The sequence below is a fragment of the Schistocerca cancellata genome, chromosome 3 (genome assembly GCF_023864275.1).
Source record: "Schistocerca cancellata isolate TAMUIC-IGC-003103 chromosome 3, iqSchCanc2.1, whole genome shotgun sequence".
NCBI lineage: Eukaryota > Metazoa > Arthropoda > Insecta > Orthoptera > Acrididae > Schistocerca > Schistocerca cancellata.
In genome coordinates this window covers 743,819,714-743,829,723 of record NC_064628.1, presented here as the reverse complement: position 1 = coordinate 743,829,723, position 10,010 = coordinate 743,819,714, and the positions used below count along the sequence as shown (strand labels likewise).

Here is a 10,010-nt window from a genome sequence, read left to right as displayed (position 1 = left end):
GCCAATGATGGCGCAGGAGAGTTACGGAAGAACCTCGCTTCCGTTCCATTTGCGGCAGCCTGAGTGCGATTTTGCGCTGGAGGAGACAAATGCCTGCCGTGCTTCCTGAAGACGCAGGCAGAACCGTAATGGCCGCACGCTAAAGGAAAACACTCAGAGGAGCTGGCCGCAGTGACAGCTGCGCCACGCGTTCGTGTCGGCACAGTGCTTCAATATCTGGCGCCCCACCGTCTCCAGGATGCGCCACTATCTCGTCGTTATGCCGACAGAGAACACAGCACGTACGGCGACAGTCAGAATTCTCTCAATGCTCTTTTTCGCTGTCGCTAGATTTATGTAAGTCCTCCTTCCAGCTTATAGTTTCCCTCCTGAAGTGTTTTGAACCGTTGTGATAACGAACTGTGTACAGGGCTCAACACAGGTCACTCCTCTTTTATTGCTCATTGCGAGGACTGGTTGGCAGTAGATCTCCAGTCTGACATTCTTTTTTTTTTCTCTCTCATTTCAGCCCAAGATTTTTTAAAATAATTTTATCTACCCGCTTGTATTACAGCCGTGGTCTTCCTGTACATCTTTCACCATTGACATGTTGATGTTGTTGTGGTCTTTAGTCTAGAGACTGGTTTGATGCAGCTCTCCATGCTACTCTCTCCTGTGCAAGCTTCTTCATCTACAAGTACCTACTGCAACCTACATTCTTCTGAATTTGCTTAGTGTAGTCATCTCTTCGTCTCCCTCTACGATTTTTATCCTCCACACTGCCCTCCAACACTGAACTGGTGAGCCCTTGATGCCTCTGAATATGTCCTACCAAGCGATCCCTTCTCATAATCAATTTGTGCCACAAATTTCTCATCTCCCCAGTTCTATTCAATACCTCCTTATGTGACCTACCCATCTAATCTTCAGCATTCTTCTGTAGCACCACATTTCGAAAGCGTCTTGAAGGGAGGATATAACATGAACATCAACAAAAGGATAATATAATATAGTCGAATTAAATCAGATGGTGCTAAGGGAATTAGATTAGGAAACGAGACACTTAAAGAAGCACATGAGGTTTGCTATTTGGGCAGCAAAATAACTGATGATGGCCGAAGTAGAGAGGATGTAAAATGTAGAGTGGCAATAGCAAGAAAAGCGTTTCTGAAGAAGAAAAATTTGTTAACATCGAATATACACTCCTGGAAATTGAAATAAGAACACCGTGAATTCATTGTCCCAGGAAGGGGAAACTTTATTGACACATTCCTGGGGTCAGATACATCACATGATCACACTGACAGAACCACAGGCACATAGACACAGGCAACAGAGCATGCACAATGTCGGCACTAGTACAGTGTATATTCACCTTTCGCAGCAATGCAGGCTGCTATTCTCCCATGGAGACGATCGTAGAGATGCTGGATGTAGTCCTGTGGAACGGTTTGCCATGCCATTTCCACCTGGCGCCTCAGTTGGACCAGCGTTCGTGCTGGACGTGCAGACCGCGTGAGACGACGCTTCATCCAGTCCCAAACATGCTCAATGGGGGACAGATCCGGAGATCTTGCTGGCCAGGGTAGTTGACTTACACCTTCTAGAGCACGTTGGGTGGCACGAGATACATGCGGACGTGCATTGTCCTGTTGGAACAGCAAGTTCCCTTGCCGGTCTAGGAATGGTAGAACGATGGGTTCGATGACGGTTTGGATGTACCATGCACTATTCAGTGTCCCCTCGACGATCACCAGTGGTGTACGGCCAGTGTAGGAGATCGCTCCCCACACCATGATGCCGGGTGTTGGCCCTGTGTGCCTCGATCGTATGCAGTCCTGATTGTGGCGCTCACCTGCACGGCGCCAAACACGCATACGACCATCATTGGCACCAAGGCAGAAGCGACTCTCATCGCTGAAGACGACACGTCTCCATTCGTCCCTCCATTCACGCCTGTCGCGACACCACTGGAGGCGGGCTGCACGATGTTGGGGCGTGAGCGGAAGACGGCCTAACGGTGTGCGGGACCGTAGCCCAGCTTCATGGAGACGGTTGCGAATGGTCCTCGCCGATACCCCAGGAGCAACAGTGTCCCTAATTTGCTGGGAAGTGGCGGTGCGGTCCCATACGGCACAGCGTAGGATCCTACAGTCTTGGCGTGCATCCGTGCGTCGCTGCGGTCCGGTCCCAGGTCGACGGGCACGTGCACCTTCCGCCGACCACTGGCGACAACATCGATGTACTGTGGAGACCTCACGCCCCACGTGTTGAGCAATTCGGCGGTACGTCCACCCGGCCTCCCGCATGCCCACTATACGCCCTCGCTCAAAGTCCGTCAACTGCACATACGGTTCACGTCCACGCTGTCGCGGCATGCTACCAGTGTTAAAGACTGCGATGGAGCTCCGTATGCCACGGCAAACTGGCTGACACTGACGGCGGCGGTGCACAAATGCTGCGCAGCTAGCGCCATTCGACGGCCAACACCGCGGTTCCTGGTGTGTCCGCTGTGCCGTGCGTGTGATCATTGCTTGTACAGCCCTCTCGCAGTGTCCGGAGCAAGTATGGTGGGTCTGACACACCGGTGTCAATGTGTTCTTTTTTCCATTTCCAGGAGTGTAGGTTTAAGTGGTAGGAAGCCTTTTCTCAAAGTGTTTTTTCTGGAAGTGAGACATGGACGATAAACAGTGTAGACAAAAAGAAAATAGAAGCTTTCGAAAGGTGGTGCTACAGAAGAATGTTGAAGATTTGATAGGTCGATCACCTAACCAGTGTTGAAGTTCTGAATAGAATTGGGGAGACAAGAAATTTGTGGCACAACTTGACCAAAAGAAGGGATTGGTTGGCAGGACAGATTCTGAGACACCAGTTTAATATTGGAGGGAAGTGTGGGAGGTAAAAATCGTAGAGGGAGACCAAGAGATAAATACACTAATGAGTTTCAGAAGGACATGGGTTGCTGTAGTTATTCAAACGTGAAGAGGCTCGTATAGGGCAGACTACCACGGAGAGCTGCATCAAACTAAACTTGAGACTGAAGGTCATAATAACAACAACAGCTACTTCTTTTTTGATTTTTTCCATCTCAAGTGAAGTTGCTTCCTAAACAAGTAAATGGACATGGTAAGTAATGGCTGATAACTGGGTAAATTACTCGTACAACGACGCTAATGATGTGGAGACAATAAGTCATTAAGTTTTAATTATCACCTTGAAACTATCACGTTGTGTAATTAATTTGAAATTGCTTGCAGGTATATGCCAGCAGGCCTAGTACAGATTGAAATTCCCGCACCACAGCACCATATCTCGCTGCCAAAACAAAATGGTGCAACCCATCTTCGCTATATCAGGTGACGCCATTTTGTTTAGGCGCTTCTAACGCACTGCAAAACAAACAAACAAAAATATTTACGTGAATTTTATGACTATTCGTCGTATGCTCTGACACGTTTTTACCCTTTCACAGGGTATGCGCTCCGATGTCAATTCATAAGTGAAACAGTATACTGCTCTGGGCCATCTTTCAGGGGCGTTGCGCTATTGTTAATTTGATGAGCAACAGTAAGATTAAAGCTTCCTGGCAGATTACAACTGTGTGCCGAGCCGAGACTCGAACTCGGGACCTTTGCCTTTCGCGGGCAAGTGCTCTACCAACTGAGCTACCCAAGCACAATTCACGCCCCGTCCTCACAGCATTACTTCTGCCAGTACCTCGTCTCCTACCTTCCAAACATTACAGAAGCTCTTCTGTGAAACTTGCGGAACTAGCACTCCTGAAAGAAAGGATATTGCGGAGACATGGCTTAGCCACAGCCTGGGGGATGTTTCCAGAATGAGATTTTCACTCTGCAGCGGAGTGTGCGCTGATATGAAACTTCCTGGCAGATTAAAACTGTGTGTCGAGCCGAGACTGGAACTCGGCACCTTTGCCTTTCGCGGGCAAGTGCTCTGTGCCGAGTTCGAGTCTCGGCTCGGCACACAGTTTTAATCTGCCAGTAAGTTTCATATCAGCGCACACTCCGGTGCAGAGTGAAAATCTCATTCTGGAAACAGTAAGATTAGTTTCATGCTGTTCTCCATTTCTGTCTCTGGTCAGCTATACTCCTTATTCCAGGAAAAGTGCTGCACCCCACGTTGTTGATATCTGTGCTTTTCTTTTTCTTTTGCATCATCAGCCTCTGATTGGTTTCTTGCTGCCCACCACAATTCCCCTCCTACACAACCTCTTCAACTAAGAGTAGCACTTGCACCCTGTGTCCCAAATTATCTCTTGTATGTATTGGAATCCCATTCTTCTTGTACAGTTTTAATTTAATACGATGCAAGTTGTTACGTTATGTATTAACACATGAAACTCTGCGATTTTCTTCTTTTCTGGTATACGCACAGTTCATGTTTCACTACCATACAATGCTGTGTGCCAAACATACATTCTCAGAAATTCCTTACTCAAATTAAGGCCTATTTTTGCTACTAGTAGACTTCTTTTTCCCAAGAGTACTCTTTTTCCCATTTAGTCTGCTTTTTATGTCCTCCTTGCTCCGCCTGTTACAGGTTATTTTGCTGCCTGGGTAAGAGAATTCCATGACTTCATCTACTTCGTGGTCACCAGTTTTTATGTTAAGTCTATGACTAATCTCATTTCTGCTACTTCTCATTATTTTCATCTTTCTTCGCTTTACACACAATCCATATTCTGTACTCATTAGACTGTCCATTCCACTCAACATTTTCTGAAATTCTACAGTCACTGAGGGTAGCAATATCGTTAGCGAATCTTATCTTTCATATATTTTCACCCTGAATTTTAATCCAACTCTTGAACATTTTATTCACGTCATTGCTTTTACGATGTATAATTGCTTCTCTAATGTTTATATTGAAAGTTACGGCCGAAAGACTATAGCCTTGTCTTATACCCTTTTACTCCGAGCACTGGGTCTTCCATTCCTATTGTTCGTTCTTAGTTCTTGTACAAACTGGCATTGTATATTATCCTTCTTTCCCTATAGCTTATTCCTCATTTTCTCAAAATTTCGAACATCTTGCAGCCTTTTACATTGTCCGAAGCTTTTTCCAGGTCGATAAATCCAATGAATCGCTCTGCCTTATATACTCGTACTCAGGTCTTCATCCAGTGATCCTTTCGTTCCACCACCCACCATCCCTTCAGCGACGATTCACAACACAATATGTCACCAGTCATCCTTTCTCTTCCATTCATTAATTCTTTGCTACACATTTCTTGTCGATTGCTCGTTGTGGGACATATTCGTTCCTTACGCCATCTATCCATTATGATCTACTGTATATAATCATGCCACACATAGCTGTTAAAAATATTTATTGCGAGTTCAGATTCGTCGTTGTGTCATTTTCAAAGATACTGAAAACGAACACAGTCACCAAACAAAATATACTAGAGTTCAGATAAAGTAACAGAATCTTCAAACTCAAAACTTGGAGGTACTTGACTAGGATGTTTGTGACGTCTCCTGGCAAGATATTTAGAAAATCGTTACAATATATAAAAAATAATAAAAATAAACATTTATCTGTATTATTATTATTATTAGTAGTAGTATTATTGCATTACTGTATGAATGGTTGTAGATTATGTATCAAAGGAACTAACAATTTTTCATTTCTATGTTTGTGCAATGTTTATGTATCTACATTTCACAAATAAGGTCTGTGGTCGGCGAATGTATGTATCAAAGCAGATAATGAAAAATAATTACAAAAATACTTATTAAATTGCCTATAAATAGTGGAGGTTAAAACATTACTCTCTCTGTCTTCTTGTAGCCGTTAAAGTTGTAAGAGCCTGTGACGCTCGCTTGAATGCTTAGATAGCCTTCGTTTGTCCTTTGATCGAGAAAGACATCATTGGAGGTTGTTATTTGTAAAAGGGGTGTATTTTCAATTTATGTTGATTTTATGAATATAGAAATTGTTAAAAGTATTACCTGTAATAATTTATTGCTAGCTTGCCCAAGATTTCATTCCACATTCTTAGCAGTTTTCAGCATATCAGGAATTTTTCATGACGCAGAGCCGTGCAACGATCGCAGGAGCCGTTGCCGCGGCAAATTCAAATTAAATTGAATGAAAGCAGTTTTCCCGCAATATAGCGGGGAGGTAACGGTACATTAAAATTATCTCTTTCAGCTTCCTGGAGACTTCAGAGGGAAATTGTGGATTTTATTATGTCATTTTCAGATGGATTGGGCAGCTGCTGTTATGTTATCAGTTACGTAAATAATTCATGAGTGATAAAATTTTACTTGTGTGTGACCAAAGACTGCTGTGCAAAACCTGTTCTGGCTAACAACATAATAATCAAATTTCATTTTTTTTAGTTTCATGCTCTCATGTTAGTCGTGGCACTTAATAGTGTTCATATATTTTCAAAAAAATCCACTGTAGCTTTTATGTTTAGTGAACATAACATACTGTAACTTCCGTACAGGTAATAAGAGTAATTTTCTGTGCAATCAAGAGATGAAAGTAGCGAAGGGCATTTTTTTTATTCCATAATTAGTTACAGTAATGAAACCATGTTCCATATCTAACAAGTCAGATCAGTGTTATATAAAAATGTTTGCAAATTAAAGATCGTACGTCCACAGCAGGAAATCTTTCAGTGTTGTGTGTATTCCCACATAATAGGTCAAAATATTTTCAATTGCAGAAACTAATAGTGAAAATAGTATTTTATCTGTCGTGCTCTCAACAATAAGCAATATAAAAATAATTAAAATATTATGCCATATAAACTACATATAAAGTAAAAAGGGTGTGCGGTGGGGATTACGCGGCATGTTACAGGCCATTCTGTAACGGTAAGTGGTGACATGCTGGTATATTGTTTCCAGAAGTACGAATCTGATTTCTTAAAACTGTTATTTCATCCCCTCGTCACAGATGAGCGTGATGGCTGACGGCAGAACAATACTCTGCTCTTCCGCCAACAGTTCAAAATTTACTAAGATGGGATAAATTTTTTTAAACGGATATATACCGTACATATACTGACGCTTTTCATTGATGATATTTAAAATAACGAACAGCAAAAAGATGTAGGGCATTTAAAAACAATTACCTGCTAGAAAAATTAACACTGCCACATGAAGGGGGACCTGCTTTGAGGGGGAGTAACGGGGAGAGGAAAGGTGGATTGACTCTTTTGGACAGTTATAGTGCGTGGGGGATTATTTACTGGGTTCAGGTTGGTTGGGCTGTGGGGATATACATAACGTGGAGGGGCGGTTGGTAGGAAAAACATGGGGATTCAGGACACAGGTAGCTAGGATGGGGGCCAGCCCAAGATTGAGGAAGAAAGGGGGGGGGGGAGGAAGAAAGTGATATGTCTGATAGGAGGAATAGATATCAAGGCACTATGACATATGATTGAGGACTGGCAAAGACTCGGAGGCTTTAGACTAGGCTGTCGATGTGCTCAAACAGTAAAGTGGACCTGGTTGTGGGAAGAGATGGTTTGAGTGTTTAGGGGGAATACGGACAGGCCTGCGAGGGGGACCTGGTGATGGATGTGTGATCTTTGGGGGGGATTAATATTTGTAAAACGATGTCTACGAATCTGATTAAGTCTTCAGCAGTGGGAACTGGGCAGAGGGAATTATTAGGATGGATAAGGTCATCAGTGGGACGAATAGGAACAGTTAATTCTGGCTTTATGGGCAAAAGCTGGGCTTTACATTTGAAGGAATTGGTAGGATGGGGAAGGTCGCAGACGTTGTAGATAGGGGAGGGGGGCGGAGGATGGGGGGGGGGGGGGGAGAGCCACGATTGCGGTACTGGTTTATAAAGCAAGGAATTTTGCAGTGTGGGTAGGCGGGTGGACTTTTACTACCAGCGGAGTGGCGCTCACCATACATTAGACAGTTATGGCAATGGTAGTACTGCGTTTTGGACTGCGATCTGGCCGGCCGGTGTGGCCGTGCGGTTCTCGGCGCTTCAGTCTGGAACCGCTGCGGTCGCAGGTTCGAATCCTGCCTCGGGCATGGATGTTTGTGATGTCCTTAAGTTAGTTAGGTTTAAGTAGTTCTAAGTTCTAGGGGACTGATGACCATAGATGTTAAGTCCCATAGTGCTCAGAGCCATTTGAACCATTTTTGACTGCGATTTTGAGAGTTCAGCTTCATAATGACGGTGGTAAATCAGAGCTCCATCTTTAAATAGATGGTCTATTATCAAGGCACATTCGGCGGAAATTCAGGCGAGGAAAGTGGGACCATTGTCGATTTGGTAAGCCTTACAGATTTCGATGTCATGACGGGTGTTGAGTTCTGCTTCGACGTCCTCATCAGTCACTCACTGTCGACTTTTGTAATCGCAGTAGGAGCGTGGTGGACAGCAGATGGTGGCAGTGGTTTGGCCTGGGAGTAGTGGTGATGAGAGGAGCTAGGTGGGCATTGAGACCGAAGATACTATACGGGAGTTTATAGAGGAGGTCGGTGTGGAAGTTGGGATTGGGAGGTTTGATCAGGACCCAATCCTGTATGGGGATGATTTTCTGTACTTCCAGGTTTCGTATGTATTTTTCCTTTTGAGAAGAGTTTGTTTATTGTACTATAAATATTGTTATGTGAATTGTTTTGAATGCATGTATATTAAAAGCCTGGAGCTTGAGGAAGTCTGCTCACAACTGACCTGATATAGCCTGTTCGTCACTAGCAGTTCACGTCAAAATGGCTCAGCTGCAGAGACAGAGGCAGTGGGCTGCTAACGACCAAGTTAAATCTCCTCCATCGCCTGTAAGTGTTAAATCAAATTATTGTTATGTCAACGTAAAAACTCTATACCTTGCCATGCAGTTAATTTTATTAAACGTCGCCGTACTAACTACCGAATTTTTGTAATACTTTACCAGGAAATGGCAGGTATTTAAAAGTTTTTGTTGACGCATGCTGAAGTTCGAAGATTTTATCACGGCAGAACCGTTCCCACATCGCACACTCTTTACACTTTTAGAAGGCGCCGATACTGTGGCTTCGTTCTCTGTATGACATTTTGTAAGTAATACAACATGGAGGACAAATATGTTACATCGCATAGCTATTAATAAATTTGACGCATTTGAAAATTTAATGTTAAACTTCTAAATTCGTGTTTATGTGTGTCTGGTTGGTATCTTAAAAATTGGTATGAAACTTATTTTGGTAGAGAAACATGTAAATCTCAGTGCAGGGCAGCAGAACTGGGCTAAAATTTAATTTTGAATGGAAATATGTGAAGCTCGAATGTGAAATCCAGACCAGTCGGTACATTAAACAATCCGTCAGCGAGAAAATAATCCATTTTCAATGAGAGTTATGTATTCCATCTGAATGCAGAACAAAAGTGACTCATATTACAATGTTTTCCGTGAAAATATAATCTTTACGTTTAGTCCAGCAAACGGTCATTGTGCCAGAACTGTTACTGTAATTACAGAGCAAATGAACATCTAAGTTCAACGTATCCTACTTTCTGATAAAACTGCTCGAAATCTCACACGATACCACTTTCCGGAAATCTTTTACTGATATGAAACATCTCAACTGACGTGATATTATTTTCACAAGATGCTCTGACAATCACTGTATATTACAGTGGAGCTTAACTTCGATGATAATTAAATTCGTTGGCCTACATGTGCGAATGGAATGCTCATTTGTTCTGCAACCTGTTACTATTAAGATAATGATGAAACTGTCAATGGCGAGCTCCTGGACTAAATGGTGAGCCATTTTGTGCTGCAACCTTCGAATGTCATTGTTCCGTGTCGCCACTTTCATTTTCGCTAGTCATTCCTTAAACAACTTGGCCACTGGTGTGAGATACTTGGTATTAAAAGTCCATCTAACTGCGCTGTGCCCTGGTTCCCTTGCATTACAAGTGCGACCGACATTCAGCGATTCCTTTTCTTTTTATTTGGTATTTATTATGTGTTAAGTGGTGAATTTTATGAATCAAAGTTTATTCTATCGATAACACTACAGCCGCCAATTTAAATTGGA

At 43.1% G+C, this 10,010-nt stretch overlaps 1 non-coding gene across 1 annotated transcript; it reads right to left on the bottom strand.

Annotated features, from left to right (window-relative positions):
* Positions 1–3,580: 3,580 nt before the first annotated feature.
* Positions 3,581–3,655, bottom strand: Trnas-cga (transfer RNA serine (anticodon CGA)). Its single transcript has one exon. It is a non-coding gene; the product is annotated as a tRNA-Ser (tRNA).
* Between the last annotated feature and the right edge of the window lie 6,355 nt (positions 3,656–10,010).